The sequence below is a fragment of the Callithrix jacchus genome, chromosome 5 (assembly GCF_049354715.1).
Source record: "Callithrix jacchus isolate 240 chromosome 5, calJac240_pri, whole genome shotgun sequence".
NCBI lineage: Eukaryota > Metazoa > Chordata > Mammalia > Primates > Cebidae > Callithrix > Callithrix jacchus.
This window is the reverse complement of record NC_133506.1, coordinates 9317859-9329599: the sequence shown is the minus strand read 5'-3', so window position 1 is coordinate 9329599 and position 11741 is coordinate 9317859. Positions and strand designations below refer to the sequence as shown.

The 11741-nt window shown below is 39.7% G+C and overlaps 1 pseudogene; it reads right to left on the bottom strand.

Moving 5' to 3' along the window:
- Window positions 1-10184: 10184 nt before the first annotated feature.
- On the bottom strand, window positions 10185-11457 carry LOC100400016 (small ribosomal subunit protein eS7 pseudogene; annotated as a pseudogene).
- Between the last annotated feature and the right edge of the window lie 284 nt (window positions 11458-11741).

Genomic DNA, 11741 nt, shown 5'->3' with positions numbered 1-11741 from the left:
TGTAATAGATGTGTAGCAGTGTCTCACTACTGTTTTAACTTGCAGTTCCCCAATGACTTATGATATTGAACATCTTTTTATGTGCTTACTTGCCAACCTGCATACTGTCTTCTCTGGTAAGGTGTCTCTTCAAGTCTTTTTGCCATTTTTCAGTCAGGTTTTTGTTTTCATATATTTTTAGAGTTTTTTTTTAAAAGAGATTTTTGTGTTTTTTAGAAAAACAGGTTGTTTTTTTTTTTTTATCATATATGTCTTTTGCAAGTATTTCCTCCCAGTCTGTGGCTTATCTTTTCATGATCTTGACATCATCTTTTGCAGAGCAGTCTTTAATTGTAATAAATTCATCTTATTAAGTTTTACTTTCATGGATTATGCCTTTGGTATTGTATCTAAAAAGTCATTGCCACACTTAGCGTCATCTAGGTTTTCTTGAATGCTATCTTCTAGGAATTTTATTTGTGTGTTATAGTTAGGAATATGATCCATTTTAGTGAAGGATCTGTATCTAAATTCATTTTTTTTCCATGTGAATGTTCAGTTACCCCAGCATCATTTTTGAAAAGTCTACCTTTTCTCCCTTGTATTGCCTTTGCTTCTTTATCAAAGATCAGCTGATTATATTTATGTGGGCCTATTTCTGGGCTATCCATTCTGTTCCTTTGATCTGTTTATCTGTTTCTTCACTAATACCACACTGTCTTAATTACTGTTGTTTTACCGTAAGTCTTGAAGTTGGTAGTGTCAATCCTTTTTCTTCTCCTTCATTATTGAGTTGACCATTCTGTGACTTTTGCCTTTTCACCTAAACTTTGAAATCATATAGTGATATCCACAAAATCATCTCCTTGAATTTTGACTGGGATTATGCTGACTCTATAGATGAAGTTGGGAGAACTGACATCTTGACAATATTGAGTTTTCTTATCTATGAATAGGAAATATCTCTTCATTTATTTAGTTATTTTTTAATATATTTCATCAAGATATTATGGTTTTCCACAAATAGATCATGCACATATTTCATTAGATTTATACTTAAGTATTTCATTTTGGGGTATGCTAATGTAAATAGTAATGTGTTTTTAATTTCAAATTCCACTTGTTCAGTCATTGCAGGTTTATAGGAAAGGGATTGACTTTTGGATATTAACTTTGTAGACTGCAACCTTACTATAATTACTTAATATTTCTAGGAGTTTTTGTTGTTGTCAATCATTTTAGATTTTTTACATAGACAATCATGTCATCTGTGAACAAAGACAGTTTTATTTTTTTCTCCTTCCCAATATGTATTCCTTCAATTTCCTTTTCTTGCCTGACTGAATTAGCTTGGACTTCCGGTACAGTTTTGAAAAGGAATGATGAAAGGAGCCATTTTTGCCTTGTTTATGATCCTAGAAGAAAGCTTCAGGGTTCTCATTATTAAATATGGTGTTAGCTGCAGGTTTTTTCCTAAGTGTTGTTCTTTATCAAGTTGAGGAAGTTGATCTCTATTTCTAGTTTGCTGAGAGTTTGTATCAAGAATGTGTGCTATGTTTTTTCAGATTTTTTTGTGTGCATCTTTTGATATGGTTATATAATTTTTCTTTAGCTTTTTGATTTTTAAATGTTGAACCAGCCTTGAATGCCTGGGATAAATCTCAGCTGGTCATCATGCATAATTCTTTATATACCTTGTTAGATTCAATTTGCTAATATTTTTGACAATTTTTGCATCTATGCTCCTAAGTTAATAATGGCCTCATGAAATGAGTTAGGAAGCATTTCCTCTGCTTCTATGTGCTCAAAGTGAGTGTAAATAACTGGCATGATTTCTTCATTAAATATTTGGCAGAATTCACTAGTAAACCCATCTAGGCCTGATGCTTTCTGTTGTGAGAGGGCATTAATTATTGATTCAATTTCTTTTTTTTTTTTTTTTTTTTTTTTTAATTTTTTATTGGATTATAGGTTTTAAGGTACATGAGCAGAGCATGCAAGACAGTTGCGTAGGTACACACATGGCAGTGTGCTTTGCTTTTCTTCTCCCCTTCACCCACATTTGGCATTTCTCCCCAGGCTATCCCTCCCCACCTCCCCCTCCCACTGGCCCTCCCCTTTTCCCCCCAATAGACCCCAGTGTTTAGTACTCCCCTCCCTGTGTCCATGTGTTCTCATTTTTGATCACCCACCTATGAGTGAGAACATGCGGTGTTTCATTTTCTGTTCTTGTGTTAGTTTGCTGAGGATGATGTTTTCCAGATTCATCCATGTCCCTACAAACGACACGAACTCATCATTTCTGATTGCTGCATAATATTCCATGGTGTATATGTGCCACATTTTTCCAATCCAGTCTATCATCAATGGGCATTTGGGTTGGTTCCAGGTCTTTGCTATTGTAAACAGTGCTGCAATGAACATTCGTGTACATGTGTCCTTATAGTAGAACGATTTATAGTCTTTTGGATATATACCCAGTAATGGGATTGCTGGGTCAAATGGAATTTCTATTTCTAAGGCCTTGAGGAATCGCCACACTGTCTTCCACAATGGTTGAACTAATTTACACTCCCACCAACAGTGTAAAAGTGTTCCTTTTTCTCCACATCCTCTCCAGCATCTGTTGTCTCCAGATTTTTTAATGATCGCCATTCTAACTGGCGTGAGATGGTATCTCAATGTGGTTTTGATTTGCATCTCTCTGATGACCAGTGACGATGAGCATTTTTTCATATGATTGTTGGCCTCATATATGTCTTCTTTCGTAAAGTATCTGTTCATATCCTTTGCCCACTTTTGAATGGGCTTGTTTGTTTTTTTCCTGTAAATCTGCTTGAGTTGTTTGTAAATTCTGGATATCAGCCCTTTGTCAGATGGGTAGACTGCGAAAATTTTTTCCCATTCTGTTGGTTGCCGATCCACTCTAGTGACTGTTTCTTTTGCCGTGCAGAAGCTGTGGAGTTTCATTAGGTCCCATTTGTCTATTTTGGCTTTTGTTGCCAATGCTCTTGGTGTTTTGTTCATGAAGTCCTTGCCTACTCCTATGTCCTGGATAGTTTTGCCTAGATTTCCTTCTAGGGTTTTTATGGTGCCAGGTCTTATGTTTAAGTCTTTAATCCATCTGGAGTTAATTTTAGTGTAAGGTGTCAGGAAGGGGTCCAGTTTCTGCTTTCTGCACATGGCTAGCCAGTTTTCCCAACACCATTTGTTAAACATGGAATCCTTGCCCCATTGCTTGTTTTTGTCAGGTTTATCAAAGATTGTATAGTTGTATGTATGTTGTGTTGCCTCCGGTGCCTCTGTTTTGTTCCATTGGTCTATATCTCTGTTTTGGTACCAGTACCATGCTGTTTTGATTACTGTAGCCTTGTAGTATAGTTTGAAATCCGGTAGTGTGATGCCCCCCGCTGTGTTCTTTTTGCTTAGAATTGACTTGGCTATGCGGGCTCTCTTTTGGTTCCATATGAAGTTCATGGTGGTTTTTTCCAGTTCTGTGAAGAAAGTCAATGGTAGCTTGATGGGGATAGCGTTGATTCTGTAAATTACTTTGGGCAGTATAGCCATTTTCACGATATTAATTCTTCCTAACCATGAACATGGAATGTTTCTCCATCTGTTTGTGTCCTCTCTGATTTCGTTGAGCAGTGGTTTGTAGTTCTCCTTGAAGAGGTCCCTTACGTTCCTTGTGAGTTGTATTCCAAGGTATTTTATTCTTTTTGTAGCAATTGCGAATGGCAGTTCGCTCTTGATTTGGCTTTCTTTAAGTCTGTTATTGGTGTAGACGAATGCTTGTGATTTTTGCACATTGATTTTATATCCTGAGACTTTGCTGAAGTTGTTTATCAGTTTCAGGAGTTTTTGGGCTGAGGCGATGGGGTCTTCTAGGTATACTATCATGTCGTCTGCAAATAGAGACAATTTGGCTTCCACCTTTCCTATTTGAATACCCTTTATTTCTTTTTCTTGCCTGATTGCTCTGGCTAGAACTTCCAGAACTATATTGAATAGGAGTGGTGAGAGAGGGCATCCTTGTCTAGTGCCAGATTTCAAAGGGAATGCTTGCAGTTTTTGCCCATTCAGTATGATATTGGCTGTTGGTTTGTCATAAATAGCTTTTATTACTTTGAGATACGTTCCATCGATACCGAGTTTATTGAGGGTTTTTAGCATAAAGGGCTGTTGAATTTTGTCAAATGCCTTCTCTGCGTCAATTGAGATAATCATGTGGTTTTTGTTTTTGGTTCTGTTTATGTGGTGAATTACGTTGATAGACTTGCGTATGTTGAACCAGCCTTGCATCCCCGGGATGAATCCTACTTGATCATGATGAATAAGTTTTTTGATTTGCTGTTGCAATCGGCTTGCCAATATTTTATTGAAGATTTTTGCATCTATGTTCATCATGGATATTGGCCTGAAGTTTTCTTTTCTCGTTGGGTCTCTGCCGGGTTTTGGTATCAGGATGATGTTGGTCTCATAAAATGATTTGGGAAGGATTCCCTCTTTTTGGATTGTTTGAAATAGTTTTAGAAGGAATGGTACCAGCTCCTCCTTGTGTGTCTGGTAGAATTCGGCTGTGAACCCATCTGGACCTGGGCTTTTTTTGTGAGGTAGGCTCTTAATTGCTGCCTCAACTTCAGACCTTGTTATTGGTCTATTCATAGTTTCAGCTTCCTCCTGGTTTAGGCTTGGGAGGACACAGGAGTCCAGGAATTTATCCATTTCTTCCAGGTTTACTAGTTTATGTGCATAGAGTTGTTTGTAATATTCTCTGATGATGGTTTGAATTTCTGTGGAATCTGTGGTGATTTCCCCTTTATCATTTTTTATTGCATCTATTTGGTTGTTCTCTCTTTTATTTTTAATCAATCTGGCTAGTGGTCTGTCTATTTTGTTGATCTTTTCAAAAAACCAGCTCTTGGATATTGATTTTTTGAAGGGTTTTTCGTGTCTCAATCTCCTTCAGCTCAGCTCTGATCTTAGTAATTTCTTGTCTTCTGCTGGGTTTTGAGTTTTTTTGATCTTGCTCCTCTAGCTCTTTCAATTTTGACGATAGGGTGTCAATTTTGGATCTCTCCATTCTCCTCATATAGGCACTTATTGCTATATACTTTCCTCTAGAGACTGCTTTAAATGTGTCCCAGAGGTTCTGGCACGTTGTGTCTTCATTCTCATTGGTTTCGAAGAACTTCTTTATTTCTGCCTTCATTTCGTTGTTTACCCAGTCAACATTCAAGAGCCAGTTGTTCAGTTTCCATGAAGCTGTGCGGTTCTGGGTCGGTTTCTGTATTCTGAGTTCTAACTTGATTGCACTATGGTCTGAGAGGCTGTTTGTTATGATTTCAGTTGTTTTGCATTTGTTGAGCAGTGCTTTACTTCCAATTATGTGGTCAATTTTAGAGTAGGTGTGATGTGGTGCTGAGAAGAATGTGTATTCTGTGGATTTGGGGTGGAGAGTTCTGTAAATGTCCACCAGGTTTGCTTGCTCCAGGTCTGAGTTCAAGCCCTGGGTATCCTTGTTGATTTTCTGTCTGGTTGATCTGTCTAGTATTGACAGTGGAGTGTTAAAGTCTCCCACTATTATTGTGTGGGAGTCTAAGTCCTTCTGTAAGTCATTAAGAACTTGCCTTATGTATCTGGGTGCTCCTGTGTTGGGTCCATATATGTTTAGGATCGTTAGCTCTTCTTGTTGTATCGATCCTTTTACCATTATGTAATGGCCTTCTTTGTCTCTTTTGATCTTTGTTGCTTTAAAGTCTATTTTATCAGAGATGAGAATTGCAACTCCTGCTTTTTTTTGCTTTCCATTAGCTTGGTAGATCTTCCTCCATCCCTTTATTTTGAGCCTTTGTGTATCCTTGCATGTGAGATGGGTTTCCTGGATACAGCACACTGATGGGTTTTGGATTTTTATCCAATTTGCCAGTCTGTGTCTTTTGATTGGTGCATTTAGTCCATTTACATTTAGGGTTAATATTGTTATGTGTGAATTTGATACTGCCATTTTGATGCTAAGTGGCTGTTTTGCCTGTTAGTTGTTGTAGATTCTTCATTATGTTGAAGCTCTTTAGCATTCAGTGTGATTTTGGAATGGCTGGTACTGATTGATCCTTTCTATGTGTAGTGCCTCTTTTAGGAGCTCTTGTAAAGCAGGCCTGGTGGTGACAAAATCTCTGAGTACTTGCTTGTTCGCAAAGGATTTTATTCTTCCTTCACTTCTGAAGCTCAGTTTGGCTGGATATGAAATTCTGGGTTGAAAGTTCTTTTCTTTAAGAATGTTGAATATTGGCCCCCACTCTCTTCTGGCTTGTAGTGTTTCTGCCGAGAGATCTGCTGTGAGTCTGATGGGCTTCCCTTTGTGGGTGACCCAACCTTTCTCTCTGGCTGCCCTTAGTATTCTCTCCTTTATTTCAACCCTGTTGAATCTGACGATTATGTGCCTTGGGGTTGCTCTTCTTGCGGAATATCTTTGTGGTGTTCTCTGTATTTCCTGCAATTGAGTGTTGGCTTGTCTTGCTAGGTGGGGGAAATTTTCCTGGATGATGTCCTGAAGAGTATTTTCCAGCTGGGATTCATTCTCTTCGTCCCCTTCTGGTACACCTATCAAACGTAGGTTAGGTCTTTTCACATAGTCCCACATTTCTTGGAGACTTTGTTCATTCCTTTTTGCGCTTTTTTCTCTGATCTTGGTTTCTCGTTTTATTTCATTGAGTTGGTCTTCGACTTCAGATATTCTTTCTTCTGCTTGGTCAATTCGGCTATTGAAACTTGCGTTTGCTTCGTGAAGTTCTCGTATTGTGTTTTTCAGCTCCTTTAATTCATTCATATTCCTCTCTAAGGTATCCATTCTTGTTATCATTTCCTCGAATCTTTTTTCAAATCTTTTTTCAAGGTTCTTAGTTTCTTTGCATTGATTTAATACATGATCTTTTAGCTCACAAAAGTTTCTCATTATCCATCTTCTGAAGTCTAATTCCGTCATTTCGTCACAGTCATTCTCTGTCCAGCTTTGTTCCCTTGCTGGTGAGGAGTTTTGGTCCTTTCTAGGAGGCGATGTGTTCTGGTTTCGGGTGTTTTCCTCCTTTTTGCGCTGGTTTCTTCCCATCTTTGTGGATTTGTCCGCTGGTCGTCTGCGTAGTTGTTGACTTTTCGTTTGGGTCTCTGAGTGGACACCCAGAATGTTGATGATGAAGTATTTCTGTTGCTTGGTTTTCCTTCTACCAGTCTAGCCCCTTCGCTGTATGACTGTTGAGGTCCGCTCCAGACCCTGCTTGTCTGGGGTGCACCTCTAGTAGCCGTGGCACAGCGAGGGATGCTACCAGTTTCTTTTTCTGCTCTCTTTGTCCCAGGATGATGCCTGCCTAATGACAGTCTTTTGGATATAGAGGGGTCAGGGAGCTGCTTGAGGAGACAGTTTGTACTTTATAGGGGTTTAATTGCTGAGCTGTGCACTCTGTTGTTCATTCAGGGCTGTTAGGCTGCTATGTTTGATTCTGCTGCAACACAGCTCATTAAACAACCCTTTTTTTTTTTCTCAAATGCTCTGTGTTGAGGGGTTTGGGCTTTATTTTTGGATGTCCGATCAGGTGTCCTGCCCAGCTCAAAGGCAGACTAGCCACTGTTTGGCTGCCGAGGCTCCGCCCTGCTGTTGTGTGATTCGCGCTGTTCCTGCCGGCTCTGCTGTGGTCTCCGCCACGCCCTGCGGCGGAGTCTCTTCGTTGTAGCGTGTTGCCTCAGCAACGGCAGGCTGCGTCAGCAGTGGGCGTGTATCTCAGTAGGGACGGGTTGCCTCGGCAACGGCAGGCTGTGTCAGCAGTGGGCGTGTATCTCAGTAGGGACGGGTTGCCTCGGCAACGGCTGGCTGCGTCAGCAGTGGGCGTGTATCTCAGTTGGGGCGGGTTGCCTCGGCAACGGCTGGCTGCCTCAGCAGTGGGCGTGTATATCAGTTGGGGCAGGTTGCCTCCGTAGTGGTGGACGCCCCTCCCCCACAGAGCGTCTTGGACCGTCTGCCCGGGATAGTTTGAAATCGCGGTTTTGTTCGTCCCACTGGGTATCCCAAGCGATCTGTCCCTACAATCCCCTGGGCTGGGCTACTGTGCAAGTCTCGTTCAGTCTCAAGTCCAGCCCTCTCAAGTCTCAGGTTGCCGGTTCAACAAGGCACCCGGACAAGCGCGCCCTGTGGGGATTGCTGGGTAGGGCCGGCCGCCGCCGCCCCGGCTGCCGGCTTCGCCAGGCAGACCTACTGCCTGGCGTCCCGTGTCTTTTTATACTTGGGAGTTTCCCCGTTCTGTGGGCAACAAAGATCAGTCTGGAAATGCAGCACTGACTCACCGTTTGCGAATTCAACGCGGGCTCCAATCCTGGGTTGTTCTCACAGCGCCATCTTCTGATTCAATTTCTTTAATAGAAAGAGGCTTATTCAAATTGTCTATTTCTTCTTACATGAGTTTTGGTACATTGTGTCTTTCAAAGAATTGGTCTATTTGATATAAATTATCAATTTTGTGGGCATAGAGTGTTCATAAGATTCCTTCCTTATACTTTTATTGTTCATGAACTCTACAGGGATATCACCTCTTTCATTTCTAATATTAGTAATTCATGTTTTCTTTTTCTCTTAGCCCAGCTACAGGCTTATCAATTTTATTGATTTTTTTTTCAAAGAACCAACTTTTGGTTTTGTGAATTTTCTCTAGATTTCTTGTTTTTAGTTGAAAATACTTTTTTTATATAAATATACATTTACGTATTTATAAGAATATAAATATAAATTTGTAATTTATATAATTGTGGTTTTTTGTTTTTTTTTTTTTGACACGGAGTTTCACTCTTGTTACCCAGGCTGGAGTGCAATGGCGCAATCTCAGCTCACTGCAACCTCCGCCTCCTGGGTTCAGGCAATTCTCCTGCCTCAGCCTCCTGAGTAGCTGGGACTACAGGCACGTGCCACCATGCCCAGCTAATTTTTTGTATTTTTAGTAACGGGGTTTCACCATGTTGACCAGGATGGTCTCCATCTGTTGAGTTCATGATCCACCCGCCTCGGCCTCCCAAAGTGGTGGAACTACAGGCTTGAGCCACCGCGCCCAGCCTAAATGTGTTTTTATAGAGATATATATTTATATAAATTTATTTTATACAAATATGGTGTATCTTGGTGAATATTTCATGCAAAATCAGGAAGAATGTGTATTCTGCTGTTGCTGAATGCAGTACTCCATAGGTGTCAGTTATATCCAGTTGATTAATAGTGCTGCTGAATTCAACTATGTTTTTACAGATTTTCTGCTTGCTGAAGCCATTTTTTTCTGATAGACGGGTGCTAAAGTCTCCAACTATAATATTGGAGTAATCTATTTCTTCTGCAGTACTATATATTTTTGCCTCATGTATTTTGATGCTCAGTTGTCAGGTGCATGCACGTTAAGGATTGTTATATCTTCTTGGAGAACTGACTCTTTTATCATGATGTCATGTCTCTTTCTCCCTTCTCTGAAGTCTACCCTGTCTGAAATTAATATTATTCCTCCTGCTTTCTTTTTGATTAGTTTTAACATAGTATGTTTTACTCCATCCCTTTACTTTTAATCTATATGTGCCTCTATAATTAAAGTGAGTTTCTTGTAAACAACAGAAAGTTAGGTCTTATTTTATGATCCACTATTCAAATCTATGTCTTTTAATTGAAATATTTAGGCAATTGAGGTTTTAAGATGATTATTGACTTAGTTTGATCAATATCTACGACATTTGTTACTGTTTTCTGATTTTGCCTTTGCTATTTATTTCTACCTTTGCCTTCTATCCTATTTCTGTCATTTATGGTTTCAGTTGAGTCTTTTGTAGTTTTCATTTTTCTCCTTTCTTAGCCTATAAATTATACTTTTTAGATAAGTTTTTTAAGTAGTTGCCCTGGAGTTTGCAACAGTCATTTACAACTAATGCAAATTCACTTTCAAATAACACTATGCCATTTCATGGGTAGTACAAGCACCTTATAATAAAATATTCCCAATCATCTCCCCATCTCTTATATAATTGCTTTCATTCATTTCACTTATATATAAGCATATATATATATACACAAAAATACATATTTGTGTGTATATATAATTGAATGCATTTTTACTGTTACTTTAAACAAACTGCTGTTAGATCAATTAAAAATAACAGTTTTTATTTTAGCTTCACTTATTCTCCAGTGTTCTTTATGTAGATTTGAGTTTCTGATCTGTATTGTTTTCCTTCTCCATGAAGTACTTCTTTTCTTTTTTTTTTTTTACTGTGAATATATTTTTTATTTAGTCATTCTGTTTACAATTGAAACTCTGGGAATTCAAAACTGACATCCTTGCCCTCGTGAGCTTCTTATAGACACCAGAAAAAGTTTCAGCCTTGTGTTCCACACCGTTCTGCTGTGCTGTGTCCAAATAACCTTTATGAGCCGGCGCCATCCAGTTTCACGCGGATTCTCTTGCCCACAATTTAGCTTGGGAAGACCAGGTCCTCAAGGATTGCATCGTGCACAGCTGTCAGTGTACGGCTCCTGGGACGCTTTTGCTTATTTTTTGTATGGCTTTTTCAAGTTGGCTTAGGCAGAATTCTCCTCTGAGCCATAAAGACAACATGCTTCGCACTGAACTTTTTCTCCAATTCGCATACCAGCCGGACTTGGATTTTCTGGGAAGATTTTAGTTGAGGAACAGGGACAAAGATTATGATAGCTTTCCGGCCACCACCAACTGCAATTTCCTTGGCTGCCGTAATATTCAGCTCCCTGAGCTGAGCCTTGAGGTCTGAGTTCATCTCCAGCTCCAGAAGAGCCTGGGAGATGCTGGACTCGAACTCGTCTGGCTTCTCGCCATTGGGCTTCATGATCTTGGCACTGGAACTGAACATGGCTTTCGCCCAGGTTGGTATCAATTCCTGGCCTCAAACCTCAAGCAATTCTACTACCTTGGCCTTCCAAAGCACTGGGATTACAAGCATGAGTCACCATCCCCAGACTAAAGAACTTCTTTAAACATTTCTTGCAAGGCAGGTTTACTGGTAATTCCCTCATTTTCTGAGAAAGTCTTTATTTCTCCTTCACTTTTTAAGGATAATTTCTTGGAATACAGAACTAGAGGCCGATGGCTTTTTTCTTTCACATTATTTCACATCATTCTCTTTTCATTTGCATGGTTTCTGAAAAGAAATGATATGAAATTCTTATCTTTGAAGATTTTTTTTTTATTGCATTTTAGGTTTTGGGGTACATGAGCAGAGCATGCAAGACAGTTGCGTAGGAGAGAATGATGTGAAATAATGTGAAAGAAAAAAGCCATCGGCCTCTAGTTCTGTATTCCAAGAAATTATCCTTAAAAAGTGAAGGAGAAATAAAGACTTTCTCAGAAAATGAGGGAATTACCAGTAAACCTGCCTTGCAAGAAATGTTTAAAGAAGTTCTTTAGTCTGGGGATGGTGACTCATGCTTGTAATCCCAGTGCTTTGGAAGGCCAAGGTAGTGGAATTCTTTAGCTTAAATTTTGGGAAGTTTGACTACAATGTGCTTTTTTATTTTTTTTTTGAGATGAAGTCTTGCTCTGTCGCCAGGCTGGAGTGCAGTGGCGCAATCTTGGCTCACTTTGCCTCCTGGGTTCAAGCGATTCTTCAGCCTCAGCCTCCCGAGTAGCTGGGACCACAGGCATGTGCCACCATGCCCGGCTAATTTTTGTGTTTTTAGTAGAGACGGGGTTTCACCATGTTGATCAGGATGG